Source organism: Micromys minutus (assembly GCF_963924665.1).
Source record: "Micromys minutus genome assembly, chromosome: 11".
Taxonomy (NCBI): Eukaryota; Metazoa; Chordata; class Mammalia; order Rodentia; family Muridae; genus Micromys; species Micromys minutus.
The window spans coordinates 21,887,354-21,908,647 of record NC_137980.1 but is presented as its reverse complement, the minus strand read 5'-3'; the positions used below and the strand labels follow the sequence as shown (position 1 = coordinate 21,908,647).

Genomic DNA, 21,294 nt, shown 5'->3' with positions numbered 1-21,294 from the left:
TTACCTCAGAGTACATAAAAGAACACATACTGGAGAGAAACCTTATGAATGTAATCAGTGTGGTAAAGCCTATTCTGTGAGGGTAAGTCTGGAAACACATAAAAGAACACATACTAGAGAGAAACCTTATGAATGTAATCAGTGTGGTAAAGCCTTTTCAAGAAAGAGTTCACTCAAAATACATAAAAGAACACATACTGGAGAGAAACCTTATGAATGTAATCAGTGTGGTAAAGCCTTTTCAAGAAAGAGTTCCCTCGAAATACATAAAAGAACACACACTGGAGAGAATACATATGAATGTATTCAGTATAATAAAGCCTTTGCAACACCCAGGTCCCTCCAAAAACATTAAAGAACACATACTGGAGAGAAAACATGAATGTAATCAAAGTGGTAAAGATATTACAAAACCTAGTCATCTCAAATATCATGAAAAAACTCACATGGGAGAAAAAACTTGTGAATGTATTCAATGTGGTAAAGCCTTTCACATCCCAGTCTACTTTAGAGACACAAAAGAACACATAATGAAGTAAATCCTATGAAATAAGCCAATTTGGTAGGGAAGTTTTCACAAATCTTTTATCCCTAAAATCATAGATGAACACATTTTGGGTTGAAACCTTATGAATGTAACCCTTTAGCTAAAACAGTTTCCTGTCCCACTAGTCTCCAAACTTAATAGATGCCATACTATACAGGAACATCATTGTGGTGGTTTGCATATGTTTGGCCCAGGGAGTGGAACTAGTTTAATGTGTGGCCTTGTGGGAGTAAGTATGTCACTCTGGGGATGGGCTTGGAGACACTCCTCTTACCTGCCTGAGGAGGCTCAGTCTGTTTCTGGTTTCCTTTGGATGAAGATGTATAATTCTTGGTCCCCCTGCACTATGCCAATCAGCAGGCTGCAATGCTTCTTTTGTCTTGATACTGGACTATACCTCTGAACCTATAAGCCAGCCTCAAATAACTATTTTTCTTTAAAAGACTTGCTTTGCTCCTGGTCTCGGTTCACAGCAATAAAACCCTAACTAAGACAATCATGAATGTAATCAATATATTAAGATGTTTTTAAACCATCATTATCTCCATTCAAATAAAAAAAAATACAAAAGGGAAATGTCATAAAGGAAAACACTTTTTAAAGCATTTGCAAGCACATTCATCTGCACATAGAAAAAAATTATATATAAGAGAGAAGCCACAGGAAACTTAACCATGTGTTCTTGCCTTTGCTGTTTAAAAGATAGCTTCTTCCTGGATGCTTTTGGATGGAGGTTAAGAGCTCTCATGTTCTTGTTCAGCATTTTATGCAAGCCTGCTATATTTCCTACTCTGATCAAAATGGACTGAACCTCTGAAATTATAAGTCATCCCCATTAAATGTTTGCATGAATAAGTGTTGCCTTGAACCATATTTTCTGTAGCCTTTCTTCTGTCAAGGGACATCTGGGTTGTTTCAACTGCTTCATGTACACAATAGAATACTACTAAACCATTAAAAATGAGGTCATCCTGCAATTTTAGGGAAATGGATGGAATTATAAACTATCATCCTGTGTGAGGTACCTCAGACCCAATAGGATTCCATCGCATGTACTCACTAATATGTGATATTATCCAAAAAAGTACAGAATAATTAAGATATAAGCCACAGAGCTCACATAGGTCAACAAGGTGAAGGTCCCAAGTGAAGATGCCTCAGTTCCAGTTGGGATGAAGAAGAATGATACCACAGGGGTACAAGGAGGGAGGGAACTGGGAGATAAAGGAAATGAGAGGGAAGGAAGCATGATCTGCTTTTGTTGGGGAAAAAGGATGTAAGCCCTGAGTGCCACCAGAAAAAAATGGAAAGAGGTGACCTTGGAAGGCAGAATTTTGGCAGGAGCCTCCATTATGTACTATTGGTCTCAGAGGTAAAAAAGCATCAGTACTCAGCAGGGGTGCATACATTAGTGTCCTACAGTGAGAAGAGGAAACATGTAGCACTCACCTCCAGCAGAAAGAAAAGGTTTAAATAAGGGATGGAGTTGCTGTCCACAGTCAAACCTCTGAGAGTAAGTTTCTTATACAGAGGAATTCCTCCTCCTATTATTCCCTTATATGGAGGTTTCCTCCACCAAAGAAAAAACAATAAATTTTCCATGAATATTAGCCTCTCCTGACCTTACTTAAAATGGACCTAATGAAATAAAAAGCTTCTAGATAGGATCATGTCATAGAACACTTGTTTTTCCTCTGTGGCTTTCCTTGGGTAACTTTTGGTAGATGTTCAAGGATGAGCCTTTCCTGATTCCTTATTCGAATCAGAAAATATGTGTAGACTCAAATTTTTTCCATTTTTCTTTTTCTCCAACAATTTATATATTTATTATCATACTGATGACTTTCCCTACCCTAGCTCCTCCCCCTCATAGTATCCCTTTTCCTAGTTCCTCTGTTTCACTTTTAAGAGGTTGTGGAACCCCGGGGTATTGACATTCTACAGTACTATTAGTGTCGGGGTCCACCTCGGCCAGCAAGGAAGACGGGACACTCCGGATTCTTCTCAACAGCCTTTATTCAGGAACACCTCAATGCTGATATGGGGAGTCCAGGGCGGAGCACAGTCGCCTTGTATTTCCTCTGGCTGGGGAGAAATGATCTGTCCTCCAGGGATTGGTGTAGTGCTATCTGCCTGATTAGCATAGCGCCACCTGGCACTAGGAACCTGTACCCACATGTGCAGTGTATATGATTACCACAAAGCACCATCTTGGCGGGTGCGGTCGGGGCCGCTCCCTACATATAAGTTCATCCTGGAGTAAGTATATCCACACACACAGTGCACAACATGGCATGCCAAATAGGTGATGAGAGTCGAAAGATAGACAAGCGGTTAAGGAACAACCCCTAGTCCAGGCATTGGAGGACCCACCTGAAGACCAAGCTGCTTATCTGCTACAAATATGCCAAGCTCCTCAGTCCATCCTCTGTATGCTCTTGGTTGGTGGCTCAGTCTCTAAGAATCCCCAATGGTTAAACTGAGTTCACTCTGTTCATCTTTTTGTGTTTACATTCCCTTCATGTCCTTCAATCCTTCCCCAACTTTTCATTAGGACTCCCGAAAGTCCATCCCAATTTGACTCTGGTTGTCTGCATCTGTTTCAGTCAGGTGTAGGGTGGAGCCTCAAATACAGGACAAATCACTACATTTCCCCCTTTTTCTCCAGGAATAAGGCTTTTTTTCCCTAACAACTGTAAAATGATTACAAATATTATCATTCTACAATTCATGAAGTATAAAACAACCTTATGACCCAGTATCAGCTGGGTGATTCTTCCACAGTACCAAGTACAGCTGCAGCATGTGGTCCTCCCTTGGCTATCTCTGGAACTCAACATTGTTCTGCTCTCAAAAAGCATTTTCCAGAAGGTCATATTTCAGTTTTGCTGGTCTCCTCTTAATCACTCCTAATTAGCTCCAGATAACCAGCATCAATTTTCCCAGGAGTGTTATTTTTCTCTTGAATATAAAGCCAGGAAACTTGTCTGATGCTGGTAACTTCTGCTGCTTGTAGGAGCTGGAACATGACCCCCCTGTTCTGTTACATTATTACTAGCTTCCTTTTTTCAACTTCTTTACTACCTGAGGTTGGCTGTCCTGAAGCTTGCTCTGTAGATTGACCTTGAATTTAGAGATTTTTATGCCTACCTCCTGGGATTGAAGTTGTATACCCCCACATATGGATATGAGCTTTTTGTTACCTAGAACTTGCTCTGTTCTCAGCTGGTCAAGAACTCAGAGTCCTGTTAGTCTTTTCTTCTTGAGATTAAAGGTTCAAATTAAGTTTTCTGGAGCTAACTTAGCTAGGTGGGATCTTGTCCCTAGGTCATTGCACCTTTTATTCAAATTAATATTCTTGAACACAGGATTCATCTCCTGGTGTCCCCTTAATTCTTGAACCATATATTATGGATTTTTTCTTTCTTGACTTGCTCTTTTTCATTAAAATACTCTTACTATAAGTTAACTTTAGTACACAACAGAATTTACAACAGGCTGGTCTGAGAATACCACTTTTAAACAAAGATTCTATATCACTATACCTTACCCTCAGACTGACTCTTGAAACAAGGGCAAAAAGCAGTCATGTTCTTTACCAAAATACTACAAAAACATTCTCTACTCCACAGACTGAGAATTTCCACTAAAAATCTTGGGCCAAGTATATGAAATTGAAAACAGTGTCATTAACAAAACCTCTATATTCCAATTAGGATAGCTCATTATAACCATTGAAACCCTTCCACTTCTCTACAAATCCAAAACCACTGTCCACATTCTCCCAAACAAAAATGTGGTCAGCCTATCACTGCACTTCACACCCTGTTACCAACTTCTGTCTTTCTTAGTGTTTTATTGCTGTGAATGTACACCATGAAGAAGGCAAGTCAATGAGCTGTCAAGTTAACAAAAAATTTAGCTGCAATCATGATGGGTGCCATGTGGCCCAAAAGATACCAGAAGCAACCCAGCACCCTGACCATGAAGTGAAAATATAAGACAGTTCCATAAAAAGCTGCCTAGATGTCTATAATTTCTACTCCTGGACATTCTCTAAGCTATCATACATGCACCTAGACATGTCTGGTATATATCTGATCTTCAATGACTGAGAAAGAAATGAGGAGATCCTGGTTTACTAAGGTTATGCCTGTTAAGCAGACACTACCCTGAAGTGAACAACTACAGCATGAAAACATGTTTCTGACACAACCATAAAAGACACCAGTAAAGGGAAATCACCACAGTTCAGAGCTTCATGTAGTAGTAATGATCATACATTTGTTTGTCAATGTGTAATTATTCCCTGAAACTTTAGCCATAAAATGGAATGGATTGATTGTTACAGACTTTGAAAAAGAATAACATTTGTTGAGAAAGACATACTAGGAAGATCTCTCAAAATGGTCCAAGGATGTAAAGATATTTAATACCAATATAAATGCTCATCAAATGTAAGTTCAGATGAGTTAAATTCACTAATCAAGTTGTTACAATGATCTATTCTGTGAGACATCAGCCTTGTCCCCATGTACATTGTCAGTTTGCAATGGGCCCATGAACACAGTGTCTATGTTGGAGCAACAGGATTTAGCATGGATAGAGCAGTAGAGACCTCCAGTCACCAAGCTTCACATGGCCACATCTGATGCTGAGTGCCAGGCCGATCTCCACATATAAGAGACCAACACTGAGCCCTAGATATGGAAGTACATTTTGGTTTGATCAGCCAGTGATTTGTGGTATGTTGACTGCATTGGATCATTTCTTCTATACAAAGGACAGCACTTTTAATTCCTGATGAGATATGTATTCTGCTTATGATGTTTTCTTTCATGTGCATATTGATTCTGCCAAAAGCACTATCCAAAGACATTCTGAGTGCCTCATTCACCACAGTAGCATTCCATAACATGCCTTCCTTCTGAGCAAGGAAATCATTTGACAGCTGACAAGTGAGACAGTGGGACAATGATTAGAGATTCCATTGTTATTAATTACCATGTTCCTTGTTACCTAAAGGGACTATTATATAATAGAAAATTATAATGACTTTTAGAAGACACTTTCACACAGCTATTTCGGGACAGCCACTTGGAGAGTTGGGCAGGGACCTAGTGTGTTTATATTTTGAAATAGTATCCTTTATTCGGTAAGGTTTCTTTCATAGGCAAGATCCATATTTCCAAAATATCAAGGTTTTGGATAATGTGTCTTTGAGTTCGAGTCCCCCAAGTCTGAATGGAATAAAGCTCAAAATGGAGGACTCCATTTATAAACAGGATTTCCTATTCTCTGCCTGACTTTGTCTGGACAAGTCGCTGAACAAATTGAGACACTATGTTGTTTTCCTGAGATTATAATATTCACAGCCGTCTCAAGCCAGAATTGCATGGCTGCTCCCTTTATCCTCACTGTCTGCTGGAGAACAACCAACAAACGAGAAGGCCACCCACACCAAACTTATACTTAGTGGCCTATGAGAAAAAAAAAATCCTTCTTTTTCCAGTGATCTTAAGTTGTGTTTGCCAGAAAGGTTTACTTCTGTTGTGGTGAGCTCTCCTTCAGTAAATTAAACAAAACTATAGTGTTCTTCTTGGACAAATAGAGCATCTAACGCCCTTAATACAACAGGAGAAGAAAGGAAAAACAGTGTTAGCAAGGCAGATTGCATGCAATAAGTAAAATGAATTCCTTCTACATTGGAGTTACAAATTTTAAGCCAGGAATATAGGTGCTTTTTTGGTGGTTCTCCGTCCTCCTAATACTGGGATCCTTGAGTCTATTACCTTATGTTATGGAAACCCCCTTAAGCATAAAATTAATTCGTTGTTACTTCCTAATTATAATATTGCAACTGTGATGAATTGTAATAAAAATATTTGATATGGAGATGATCTTAGGCAACACTTGTGAAAGTGTTCTTAGATCCCACAGGATTTGTTACCCAAATGTTAAGAACTAGTGGTTTTTGATAATACTACTGATAATACTATTGATCAATAAATAAAGAAATTATCAGGGGTTGTAATACTAGATTTTGAGACACCAACAAAATGTTCCCAGAAAGTATTATAACATTTTTATGAGTCTGTGTTTGTAAAAGGGGTATTGTAATCCTCTCAGGCACAATCATCTGTTGTTAAAACATATAACAATTTTTCTTTCTGGTGAAAAAGGAACATTTAGGCATTACTATGACATGTCCTTTTTCATTGGAAAATTAAGGATGATATAAGAAGATATGAATGTGTGAAGTTGGCATAGGGTGTAGGTGATATTGCTATCTTGATTGTCAACTTCATTACATCTGAAAGTATTTAAAACCCCAAAATGGAGGTACACAACTGAAAGCTTTATATTCATAATTTAAAGTGGGAAGATCTACATGGAATCCAGATCTTTGAGACAGAAATATAGGCCTTTAATCTTGATGTTGATGGAAAAGCCACAGCAATAATCCAGATGGTTGAGCTTAAAGCCTCACCAGTGATCTGGGCCATAACTTGCACTTTGAGAATATGTAATTACGAGGAGGCTTTTGCTCTTATGCTGCTTGCTCTCACTTTGTAGAAAGTCCATTCCTTCTCTGGCATTAGAACCAGCTTTTCTGGAATTCCAGCATATTGTAAAGATGAGCTCAGACATCCAGTCCTGTGGACTGAACAACTATTGTATGTTTGGATTTTACCTTCATATCTAGTTATTGATGAATTTGCTGGACCACCAAAGCCTCTGAGTCATTGTTAACAATACCCTCGACATATACAGGAAACTATTCTATTAGATCATTATTGTATTGAACTCTAATATACTAGACAGGTGCAGAACACTTTTAGAGCAGTTTGGACCTACAACAATTTCAGCACAGTTACAAATGTTCCAACACAGTCCCTTAACCTTTGCTCAGGTGATGTTTGGTCTGGGCTTCTATAGTGACTGGAAAGGAAAGTGAAATAGCAAAAGTGCTAAGTATCTCAGTTGTATCACAAAGTAATAGACTTACATTCCAGAGTAAAGTAAGTACATTCCAGAGTAAGGGAGAAATGGAAAACAAGATGTCTCAGCTTCTGTAGTTCAGGACCTGACACTAAACTGACATGAAAATCAGGTGAGAGTAGATTCTTATTATCCTTGATTTTACAGCACCAATATGGAGATTCACAAGGTTTCTAGACCCACACCTTGGCTCTCTGACTCACTGTTAGTCTCAGAAGTCAGAGTCTTTCTAGGGATTTCACAAGAAAAAAGCACTGGAAGAAACACTTCTGCAGTATGCTCTGATATCTCCTGCAATAAAAGAGCAGCATTAACTGACCCTCTCCATTCTTAGCTGTGCACAGACACTCTCTCCAGCAGATGCATGTGAACACTGAGGAAGACTATCTACTCCAGCTAGTAGTAAGGTTCCTCCCAACAATGTTTCCCTGGACCAATACCATTCTCTTACCAACATCTGCAACCACGTGGGGCTTCTCAGTTGAATATGTCATCTGTTGCCACATAAAAAGCCTAATCTACACTGCTATCCTAGATGAGAGGTAACAAAAATAAATAAATAAATAAAAATAAAAACATACAAAAAAAATTGAATTCCAAGGACTTGAGATTGAATGATTGAATACCTGAATAATTATACAAATCTGTAAGTTTGATAACAGAAATTCTGCATCACATACTCCATGGCATCTTAAGTGCAAGCTATTCACTGTGATTACAGTAGATGAAGTCCTCTGCAGTGAGGAAATTTCAGGGAAAGTCTGAAATCAGGACCTGCTGAGTGCAAGATCATTGCTCACAGAGGGGAAGCATCAGGCATCAAATGGTTGGAATTGTGGTTCTTCCCAGGGCTGGGTGGGGTAACTGTACATTAGGAGGACAAGCACAAATGCTAATGGGGTGCAAAACAACTCTTAGATCCAGAAATCCTGTGGCCCTGTACAAAGCGCACCCTTTACCCTTTAGGAATATTCACTGGCCAATTAAATCCTCAGGCTGACCTTCCAGTCAGAGGAGGAGGGTGGAACTTCCTGTTTCCATTCCACGTGTTCCTTTGTCTCTGCTGGTAGAATTTTTGTCCTGCTCTCTCTGTTCTGCTCTGATCCCTCTGTTGCGTGCTTGTGGGGACTTCAGGGAAACTGTGAAATTGGGACATGGTGAGCATGTGAATGGGCAAGGGGGTGAGCAGTGGGAGCTGGGGTGGTGGGTCCTCTCTGGGACTGGATGGGAAGGATCAGCAAGTTGTGCGATCCTTTGTTGTGCTCCTCACTTGCTAGATGAGGTGGTGACCTCTGAATAACTTCACTTTCATGGCTGATTCTTAATCTGTCCCAAACTATTGGACCATTGGCTTATTTACAGAATCGTCATGGGTTTTTTCGTTGAGCCTCAGCTTTTGTCCAAACCCTTTTGTCTTCTATAGAATACATTAAGAAGACAGGTATGGGGGGTCATCCAGGAGGCTCTGGGCAGTCTGTGCCCAGCCTTTTCGGAGGATGTAGAGGTGGTGCGCAGCAGCAGCGCGGGGATTTGCTATGGCGGGCAGAGAAGTCTTGCTCCCAGGTCCAGGGCAGCCAGGTGCAGTTGGTTTTAGTAGTCTCTTAAAAGAGAGTTATTCCCAGTTGCGCCTTTTTCAGCTGCTCGCTGGGGTATGCTGCCGCCATCATCTTGAAGGGCCGCAAAGCCCCTCATCGCCTCCAGCGCGGTGGCCTCTGTTCACCCCCACTTCTACTCACTAATCATGAGGAAGACTAAGGTGAAATCCTTCCACCAGGACCCGGCTGAGTGGAAGCTGTTCATCTACAACCCGACTAGCTAAAGTGGGCCTGAGCTGAATCAGAGAGCCAGGTGAACAGGAGACTTGATCATCAAGAGGACAAGCCAGGAGACAATGTTTGTCAATACTGTGGCTTTCAGTTTCTATTGTGAGCTGCCAGCAGGGTAGGCTGTGATCTGAGAAAACTATGTACAACAACCTTTTCTCTCCTGAGGGGCTTTTGCTCAGAGGGTCCACTCACATCAGCAGGCCAGCAAGTTAGAACAACAACACAAATGCTATCAAAGGTGATTTTTCAGCTTGACAGAAATAATGTTCTCTTTGGAAAGAAAATGAAAAACACAAGAAATTGAGATGGCAGAATTCACAGAAAGCTGAACATGTCCCTTGACAGTTTTTTGTCTTAGGCTCTGAAACATTGAAGTGTTGACAGTAACGCATCCAGAGCAAGTTGAGGTCATCCTGTTTCAGTGGGAAATAGACTCTAAGACAACTGTATCTAGAGGTCATTTGTGAGATAAGTTGGCAAAAAAACCACAAAAACCAAAAATACTTTTTGCCTTAGCCATTGTCCTCAGGTACTGAGTAAAGCAAGATTTAAATGTAATTGGCTGATTTCTGTATTTTCTTTTATGTATATATATTTGCTCATTTTAACCATATAATTATTTATTGAATTTACATACCATTTGCTGACCCCTATCAATTTTATGTTTTACTGCCTCCCATCCTGACTTACTTTTATTTCCCCAAAGAAAGTGGAGTTTTCTTTAACATCCCTCAACCTTGGCAGTGTTCTATTCACTTACAAGACAAACTGGACTGGATCATTCATAAAGTGCTAGATCTGAGAAGTGAAAGATGAAAAATCACGGAATGTTCCTTTCTGGTTACAGTTTAGCACTATTCCAGTCATCATGTGAAGGGCATCAGTGAAGATTCTGTGAGAGTTCTTTGCATTGAATTTGTGAGGATGAAGCTTGAGTTGCATTTATACCCACAAGTTGTTGAGATAGCTAAGGAATTGAAAATATGCCATGAAGATATGCATACGGTGAGAACATGTGCATACAGTGAGAACATGTGCATACAGTGAGAACATGTGTATACAGTGAGAACATGTGCATACAGTGAGAACATGTGCATACAGTGAGAACATGTGCATATAGTGAGAACATGTGCACACAGTGAGAACATGTGCATACAATGAGAACATGTGCATACAGTGAGAACATGTACATACAGTGAGAACATGTGTGTACAGTGAGAATTATAAAACCACTGAGTTGTATGAGAACTTACAGGAGTAGAGCCATGTAGCCCTTAAATGTGAAGTCCAATGTGTCTGAGACAAAGCTGCAGGATTTTGTGTTTGTCCTGATGTGTTTCTTGCCTTGGTCCAGTCTTCTCTCCCTGTATTCACAATCCTATCTATTGAAGTGGGAAGGTGTACTCAGGTCCATTGTATGTTGGAAAGATTTAACTAGCTTTCTGATTTAACAAGATGTAGATCTTAAGATACTGTCTTTAATGTCACAAGAGTCCTTAGACATTTGACAGTGTAGGAGCTCCTACAGACTGTTAGGATCTCTCCAGTTAGACTGACTCATAGTTAGACTGTAGTGACCTCAGTTAGAATGGAGTTGATTGAAACAAAAATTTCTACACAATATAAAGTATTTGAACACTTGTCTGACCTGTGTGGCTCTCTTGAGGTAACTCTTTGTAGCTGTTCAAGAAGGAGCCTTTCCTAGTTTTTTTATTATGGAGAAGATATGTCGTTATGGACTCACACATTGTATTTTTCTCTCTTATTTTCTCTAGTAGTTTATATATTCATCTTCACTCTGGTGAATGTTCCCCAGTAGCTCCTCTCTCTATAGAGTAACTTTTCAATCTTCTCTGCTTCTCCTTTGAGGGTTTGTGGGACCCTTGGGTTTCCACACATCATGGTCCATCAGGTCTATGTTGGATTAAGTGGATCCAGTCCCACTGAGGCAGTATGTGTTTGGCTATTTAAAGAAGCATGATCCAAAGATAGGCAAGAGGTTCAGGGAAAAACAATGATCCAGTTCTTGGAGGCCCTACATGAAGACCAAGGTGCACAACTGAAACATGTATGCCATGGTCCTCTGTCCAGCCTGTGAGTGCTCTTTGGTTGGTGGCTCAGACTCTGAGAGTCCCCATGTGTCCAGCTGAGTTGACTGTGTTGATCATTATGCAGAGTTTTCATCTTTTTCATGGACATTAATGACTTTGCAAATATTTAATGGGCTTTTCAAGGTCCATCCCACTTTCACCTTAGTTCTCTGCATCTGTTTCAGTCGGCTGCTGAGTGGTGCCTCACACTGGACGTTTACCAAATGCTGCTTTTGGACACAGTACACTATTCTTTTATGTCAAGGGCTAGTGCTTATCCATAGGATGTCTACCTAGTAGGGGGGGGAGTTTTCATTGTCCATTCCACCAGCCTCTGCTCCAGGTTTGACCCTTCATTTGTTTTAGAAAGGACAAATTTTGTTCTCTTTGTCTAATGTGTCATTGTGGAAGTTGATCCTTCATCTTTCTTCAATTATCTCATACATTAAATATTTGGACTCTGTCCCCAAATCACATAAAAAGTAGTAGACACATTTGCTATTGAATGCTAAGCTGTTAGGAACATGGTTGTATTGCATTTTCACTTTTACTTTTTTTTAATGGTGAAATATCTTTGTGACGTCTGTCCTGTTCTTATAATAGTTATAGAAAGAACATAGACCACCTAACATGTTTTGTGTCCAATAAGCTTTTACGGCGCTCTATGTCACCACAATTAATTTTTGAAAATTTGCTAAATGTTATATTCTATTTCTCAGGATGTCTTATATTGGACATCAAATCTATCTTACAGTTCAGGTAATTTGATAGCAGGTCTGTGCTATTTGGCCTCACTATTGTGTTTGTCCTCAATTTCTGGAATAAATAATAGTAATTTGCCTGGGTTCCTGAATAAGAATATCATGTGTCTCTCATCTTTACCATGACTAGATGCCTTAGAATTACTCATTTAGACATAACGCTTAGGCGTTGGTCCCCAAATAAGTGCTATAAATTGACCACCATATAGTAGAAGACCAGGAAGAGCTGCTTCTGCTAAAATATCTCACCTGCCCTATGTAGCTCATTTATATCCCAGTTTTTCTTTCTTTTACTTTATTGTGTGGATTTTATTTATATTTCACATGGTATCCTCTTTCCAGGTTTCCCATCCATAAACCCCTTATCCCACCTTCCCCCTCCTTTTTCTCTATTAGGGTGTGACCCACCATCTCCCATTTCCCTGCCCTGCCATTACCCTACACTGGTGAGTCAGACTTCGGGATGACCAAGGGCTTCTTTTCTCATTGATGCCCAATCAGGTCCTAGTCTTCTATGTATGCCACTGGAGGTATGGGTGCTTCCCTTTGTAGTCTTTGGAGGGTAGTTTTATTCCTGGGAGTTGCAAGCAGTTTGTTTTGTTGGTCTTATCAAGGGTCAAACTCTTCATCTTTTTCACTCCTTTTTTAACTCCTCAGTTGGAGACCCTGTTCCAGTTCAGTGGTTGGCTATGAGCATCTGCCATCTGCCTCTGTATTAATCATGATCTAGCAGAGCCTCTCAGGAGACAGCTCTTTCAGGTCTTTAAGCATGTGCCTCTTGGCATCAGCAATATTGTCAGGGTAAGGTGGCCATATATGTGCTGGATCTCCATGTAGAACAGTCTCTGGATGGCTTTACTTCAAACTTTGTCTTCGTATATATTCCTCTTATTATTTCTGTTCCATTTTCTAAAAAGATTTGAAGCATCTGCACCTTGGTCTCCATTCTTTTGAGTTTCATGTGATCTATTACTTTTGTAGCTTATTTATAATCAACATTTATATTGCAACTATTTTTATCTATCCATTTGTAATTCTTTACACATGCATTCCCTCTTAGTAAAGTTGTATAAATGTGGCTGTTGGAACTGGTCTACTTCAGATTTCTAATATAGGAATACTAAACTGGAGTGAAGGTTTTCTTCTTTGTAGCAACTTCAATAAAGACATGAGTTTTGTCTTCATTTTTGTTTTCTTAGTTGATTTTGCAGGGGAGTGAGAGTCATAATATGTAACTTTTGCTTTCTAAGAATTAGTTACATAGACCAAGCTGTAATCCAGCTCTATGATTTATGCCTTCCTATATTTCAGGAAGTAAAGACATGCCCAAATACACTAGCTTGCCTGTCATTTTTTAGTTAGTAATTGTTCATACAATGTCTGAGATGTGTGCTTGTTGCAGTAAATATTAAATGATGAATCATCCTGAGGTCACACTCCTCTCACACCAACTAGTGTGGAGCCGAGCACAATGACTATGTCACACAGTCCTAAGCTGCCTTCTTTACCAGGTTCCTTTCCAAGGTGGTTCACTCTGCTTCCCTTGGTTTTTCTGTCCCATATGGATATGAACATGTCTCCAAAGCGTAGTATCTTATCAAGCAGGTTGATATATCAAATTTTCAATCCTCAAACCCTCTACACAAAAAACTTGCATCCAATAAACAAAGATCCAAACTGTCCTTCTATAAGACATAAAAAGATCCATATAAACCCTTAGAAATAATAATAGCCTCATCAAGTTAGAGATGCACCAAGGGAAACATACATATCTGCCTACATCTCCATCCCTCCAGCAAGATCCTGGTCTCCTCCTCTACTGCATTCCTAGACCTCTCTCTGACCATCTCTCTCATGTGAAATCATGTAGAACCTTAACATAAATCTACATGTGCTCAGTATTGTTGATCTGTTTCCCCTGTATCTCCCGCTCAATTGACACTTCTCTTGCAAGGCTGTATACAATCAAAGGAGTCAGTAGTGACACAGGTGAGCCTTATAATTAAATTTTCTTCTAAGATAATGTGGTGATCAGATTATGACTTTTTGTCAGGAAATAAGTGGATGGTGTATCTGGATTATAGGAATATATTGTCGGGGGGCATATATTTACAATGATGTCAATAACATGTTTTGTGGTATAATCATGTATGGGATATTTTAGGATGCAGTGACTCCTGATGATGTGCATGTGAACTTCACTTTGGAAGAGTGGATTTTGCTAGATCCTTCCCAGAAATGTCTGTACAAAGAAGTAATGTTAGAGACGTACCAGAACCTCAGTGTTATAAGTAAGACTGTGATTTCTATTTTCCTTTTCAAGATGAGAGGTCAAATATATTTTGGTTACTGATGATCACATGTTATTTCAATGGAGAGTGAGATAGATTGTATGAAATGAAACAGGTTCTGTTTTTACAGCAATATTTACTAAGCTTTTGTTACATGGATTTTGCCTAAATTATAATACTATATCATTCATTAACTCCTGTTTCAGGCTACAATTGGGATGACTATCACATTGAAGAACATTGTCAAAATTCTACAGAACATGGAAGGTAATTTGCATGTATAAGCTGATACAAGCATGTCTCTGAGAATATTTTAATATCTTGGAATCTCTAAAGAAAAGCAAAAATATAATTATCAGTCCTTTAAGTGTACCTATGATTATAACATTCTCAAAAAACCATGTATTTCGATGTCAGTGATTTATGTTTGCAAGGCATTCCCCTAAGAAAAAAGACAAGAAAACAGTGCCTTAAGAGATATCTTTATTAGATTTGTAGCTCCATTAGATCTACCCTGTGAAACTTAAAATATGAACAATCTCTTAATGCTTAGATATTGCACCTTGAAGCATGATAGACATAATTTCAAAGGCATCTAATAAGCAAATAGTTCATTGTGAATATGGTGGGAGTCATATTCTTCTATTAATATTGGTAAGTTCATTGAGAGTCAAGAATGTTGTTGTGGCAGGGTGGAAAGATGCCTTAACAGTTAAGAGCACTGAATGCTGGAGATCGAAAAGGGACTGAAGGAGTTGGGAGTGTCTGCAACCCCATGGGAAGGAGAAAATTATCAACTAACCAAAACATCATTGGCTGCCAGGGACTAAAACACCAATCAATAATTTCACACAGAAAGACCAATGTCCCCAAGTGCATATGCAGTAAAGGATATCATTCTGTGGCATCAGTGGGAGGAAAGGCCTTTGGTGCAGTAAAGGCTCATTTTTCCAGTATAGGTGAATGCTCATGTGCTAGCTCAGGTGGGAGAGGTTGTTGGGGGAGGGAGCATCTTCAAGGAGGCAATGGGAGGTTGAGGGAGATGGGATTACTGGAAGGGGACAGCAGCTGAAATGTAAGTGCAGGGAATATCTAATAAAAAAAAGAGCACTAACTGCTCTTCCAGAGATTCTAGGTTCCATTCTTAGCAACCACTTATTGTCTCTAAACAAGTTGTAATATGATTTGATATCCTATTACACGCATGAAGATAGCTACATTTTTCTCATAAAATAAATACAATCTTGAAGTGACAAAAAGGATGTTGTTGTGGAGCAGCCCAAATCCATGTCCCTCAGAACTAGGAGGAAGAACATACAAATGTGGTGTCTTCAAATGGAACCCTTTAAGTTGTCATTTTTTTTGAGAGTATATCAAGTGTCACAATATATGAAAGTCATGTGTGCATAGAGATATTCAAAGAAGCAAAGTGCCTCTTTCTGTTCCAGAACAATTAGATGATATATAGTATTCTGTTTTTGGTAGATTTTCTGAATATTATAGAAATTTGCAATTATTTGATTTTCTGACATTACTGGGAACATCCCTGAGGTCACACTGCAGAAAATTTCTATAGAAAGTAGAAATTTGGAAACTCCTCTGTTTGTCCTTCACAGTGTTAATATGGTATGACCTAAAGTATAGTGAAAATTATTAGTGCAATAAGTTTTTTAAAGGCCGAAGTTCTTCATTTTTCTGGATGTACAATACATTATATGGAAACCACACCTAGAAAAGAAATGTTATGTATGTGAGCAAGGCAATTAACACCCTTTGCATCACAAGTATATTCAAAGAGGCAATATAAGCCATATTGTGTGAGATCATATGAACATAAAAAGTGTAAAAACCTTAAAATCTGGTTGTTTACCATTAGAGAAACATATAAAATTGATTTCTATTAATAAGAGAATTTTGCAAAAAATGATTTTAGTAAAGCTTTCACATGTGTCAGTTTTCTTTGCAGGCACGTAATAAGTCCTAGTGGAGAGAAACACAATGAATGTAATCAATGTTCTAAAATCTTGGCAACAAGCGTTCATCTCCTACATCGTAAACCAACACATACTGGAGAGAAAACTAATGAATGGAATTGATGTGATAAAGCCTTTGAAAGACTGTGCAATGTACTAAAACATAAAAGAAGACATACTGGAAAGAAAACTTATGAGTGTAATCAGTGTGGTAAAGCCTTTGCACTTGGCTGTTACCTCAAAAACCATAAAAGTACACATGCTGGAGAGAAACCTTATGAATGTAATCAGTGTGGTAAAGCCTTTGCACTTCCCAGTTCTCTCAAAATACATAAAAGAACACATACTGGAGAGAAAGGATATGAATGTAATGTTTGTTGTAAAGCCTTTGCAACGGCCAGTCAACTCCAAAGACATAAAAGAACACATACTGGATAGAAACTTTATGAATGTGATCAGTGTGGTAAAGTCTTTTCAGAAACCGGTCATCTCAAAAGACATGAAAAAACACATACAGGAGAGAAACCTTACACATGTAATCAATGTGGTAAAGCCTATTCAGAAGAAAGATATCTCCAAATATATCAAAGAACACATACAGGATAGAAACTTTATGAATGTAATGAGTGAGGTAGTGTTTTTGCAAAACACTGTCAACTCCAACTACATAAAAGAACACATACTAGACAGAAACCTTATGAATGTAATCACTGTGGTAGATCTTTCCCAATACAGAGTAACCTACAAAGACCTAAAGGAACACAAACTGGAGAGAAACCTTTTAAATGTAATCAGTGTGGTAAAGCCTTTACAAGACCCAGTAACCTACAAGTACATAAAAGAACACATACTGGAGAGAAACCTTTTGAATGTAATCAATGTGGTAAAGCCTTTGCAACTTAGTAGCCTACAAGTACATAAAAGCACCCATACAGGAGAGAATCCTTATGACTGTCATCAATGTGGTAAAGCCTTTTCCAGTCACAGTGCTCTTTATCATCATAAAAGAACCCATACTGGAGAGAAACATTATGGAACTAATCGATATCTTAAAGCCTTTGAAAGACCCAGTCACCTCCACACATAAAACACACATACTAGAGAGAAACCTTTTGTATTTAATCAGTGTGGTAAAGCCTTCTCAGAGGGGGAAACTCTCCAAAGACATAAAAGAACACATACTGGATAGAAACCTTACATATGAATTCACTGTGAAGAAGCCTTTCTGGAATGGGGAAGTCTTAAAACACATAAAAGGGCCATACTGGAGAGAAACCTCATGAATGTAATTAGTGAAAAAGCATTTACAAAATGTAGTCATCTCAAATATCGTGAAAGAACTCATACCAGAGAGAAACCTTAAGAATGTGATCAATGTGACAAAGCCTTTTAAGTTCCAGTCAACCACAAAACATAACAGAACACATCATGTAGTAAATCCCCATGAGTTTAGCAAATTTGATAAACAGCAGTATCACAAATCTCTTGTCTCCAAAACCATAAATGAACTCATTTTAAGAAGAAACCTTATGAATGTAATCTAGTAGCTCAAGCCTTTGCATGTGCCACTAGTCTCCAAACTTAATATATTCCATACTAGAAAAGAACACCATGAATATGACAATTGTAGCAAAGACTTTACAACATTACTGTCTCCATAAAAATAAAAGATCAAATAAAGAGGGAACCATTATGAATGCAATCAGTTTTTAAAGCATTTGCCCAGTCACAGTCATCTGCAAGGACATAAAAGATCACATACAAGAGAGAAGCCACAGGAAAGTTACCAATAGGTTCTAGCCTTTGCTGTGTAAGAGATGGCTTCTTCCTGGATGCCTTTGGATCGAGGTGCAGAACTCTCATGTTCTTCTGCAGCATTTTATGCCTGTTATAATTCCTGCTATGATCAAAATGGACTGAACCTCTGAAACTGTAAGTCATCCCCAGTAAATGTTTGCTTGAATAAGTGTTGCCCTGCACCATATTTTTCTGTAGCCTTTCTTCTGACATTGGAACATCTCAGCTGTTTCAACTGGTTCCTGTTCACAATAGAATACTACTCAGCGATTAAGAATGAGGTCATCCTGCATTTTTCAGGCAAATGGATGGAATTATAAACTATCATCCTGAGTGAGGTACCTCAGACCCAATAGGATTGCATGGCATGTACTCACAAATATATGAATATTATATTAAAAAAAAGTCCAGAATAACCAAGATACAATCCACAGAACTCACCTAGGTCAACAAGGTGATGGGCCCAAATGAAGATGCCTCAGTTCCAGTTGGGATAAAGAAGAATATAACCACAAGGGTAGAGGGAGGGGGGGATCTGGAAGAGACAGGAAATGAGAGGGAAGGGAACATGATCTGGTATTGGTTGGGGAAAAAGCATGCAAGCCCTAGTGCCAGCAGAAAGAATGGAAACAGGTGTCCTTGGGAGGTAGAATGTTGGGAGGACCCTTCATAATGTACAAGAGACCTGGGAAGTAAAACATTCTAAGTATTCAAGGGATGGAGGGCTCATACATTTAATGCCCTTCAGTGGGGAGAGGGAACGTGTACCGCTCACCTGCAGCAGAAATAAAATGCTTCAAGTAAGAGATGGAGTTGCTATCCACAGTCAAAACTCTTGAGAGTAAGTTTGTTATACAGAGGAATTCCTCCTTCTATTCCCCCAATATATGGAGGTTACCTGCACCAAAGATAAAACAAAAAACTGTCCATGAGTGTGAGCCTATAGTGACCTAGGTTAAAAAGAAACTGATTGAAATAAAAAGCTTCTAGATAGCATCATGTCTTTGAACACTTGTTTGTCCTGTGTGGCTTTCCTTAGGTAACTTATGGTAGCTGTTTAAGAAAGTGCATTTCTTGATGTTTTTATTGAAATCAGAAAATGTATGTGTATGCTCAAAATTTTTCTTTTTTTTTTCTCCAGTTGTTCATATATTCATTACCATTTGATGACTGTCCCCACTCTAGCCCCTCCCCCTCATAGTATCCCTTTCCCCAATCTCTGTTTTTCCTTTAAGATGTGTGGCAGCCTGGGGTAGTCACACACCACAGTCCTATAAGTTTATGCTTGATTAAGTTAAATCACACCCAGAAAAGCACAACATGGCAGGCCAATTAAGTGATGAGACTCCAAAGATAGGCAAGAGGTTAAGGAACAACCCCTAGTCCAGGCATTGGAGGACCCACATGAACACCAAGCTGCTTATCTGCTACATATATGCCACGATCCTTTGTCCATATTCTGTGTACTTCTTGGTTGGTGGCTCAGTCTCTGAAATCCCCAATGGTTAAACTGAGTTGACTCTGTTGGTCTTTTTGTGGAGTTTCCATCCCCTCATGTCCTTCAATCCTTCTCCAACTTTTCAATAGGACTCCCGAAAGTCCATCCCAATTTGACTCTGGTTGTCTGCATCTGTTTCAGTCAGGTATAGTGTGGAGCCTCAAATTGATATTTATAGAAGACCCTTGTGTGGGCATAACAGAGTATCCTCAATAATGTCAAAGACTGGTTATTCACCATGAGATGGGTTTCTATTTGGGAGAATTTTCATTTTCCAGTCCTTCAGTCTCTGCTCCAGATTTGCCCCAGCATTTCCTTCAGAAAGGGCAAATATTGTTCTTTGTGTCAGTGTGTCATGGTGGAAACTGATCCTTCAGCCTTCTTCACATGCCGCAGTACATCCACCATGTGAGTTCTGTCTTTATCACATATGATACAGTGCACAGATTTGATATTCAAATCTATTTTAGAAGCCTCCTTTTTTATATTTTTAAATTTTTTCAATTTTACTTTTCAAGACAAACTTTCTCTAAGAAGTCCTTCCTATACTGGTAATAGGTATAGAATGGACATAGGCCACCTGACATGTGTGTGTGTGTGTGTGTGTGTGTGTGTGTGTGTGTCTGTGTGTTGTTGTTGTTGTTGTTGTTGTTATGTTGTTTTTGTTTTTGAATAAGTATATGCTTTTGTGGAACTCTTCATCCACACTTTAATTTTGAAAATTGGCCAAATATATAGGCTATATTCTGTTTTTCAGGATGCCATATGTTCAGGACATCAAAGTTATCTTGGTGTTCAGAGTCATTGGATCTCAGGTCTATGATGTTTTTCTTTAACTCTAGTGTTTGTTTATTGGATTTTTTAATAAATAGGATTATTTGCATGTGTGCATGAATATGAATATCATGTGTGTTGTAGTAACATCTTCAACCCAAATAAGCCCGTTCAATGTAAACACAACTCAGCTAATATGAATACAAGCTGTGAGCCTAGAGTGCGCAGATTCCCTACTACCCTACTCTATTCCCCAGCTATGAGACCTCTTATAACTTTCTGTTTCTCCGGGCCATGTGTTTCAGCTTCATCTACTTCCACCACCTTCTCTCTGCACCCCTTCTCCTCCTCCTCAAACCTCTTACTCCACCTTCCCTTCTACTTAATCACTGTCTCTCACCTCAGTTTTACAAAGTAAAATGGGAACAATGTTCTATTGAAGTCACCTGAGTAAGTGACTAAGCAGTGCTTCCTGGGGAACTGGAATTAACATCAAATTAGAAACAGCAGCAGGACAGACCAAATTTTCCTTTTTTGTCCAGTTAAAAGGTTCTTTTGCCTCAACTATAAAATGATTACAACTATTATCATTCTACAATTTATGAAGTATAAGATAGCCTTAACCCCCAGTCTAACAATTTTGTCCATTAAGTAAAGCACTCTGTCATTTATTCTAAAAGACTGTAATTGTACACCTTACTTATATCCTGGTTTTAGACTATATGTCATCTGAAA

At 38.9% G+C, this 21,294-nt stretch overlaps 1 pseudogene across 1 annotated transcript in view; it reads left to right on the top strand.

The window, feature by feature from the left end:
* Positions 1–9,290: 9,290 nt before the first annotated feature.
* LOC308427109 (sodium/potassium-transporting ATPase subunit beta-3-like) overlaps positions 9,291–21,294 on the top strand; it is a 47,822-nt pseudogene continuing 35,818 nt past the window's right edge. Inside the window, exon 1 of the transcript in view lies at positions 9,291–9,369. The product of the transcript in view is annotated as a sodium/potassium-transporting ATPase subunit beta-3-like (transcript). The remainder of the gene's footprint in view (positions 9,370–21,294) is intronic.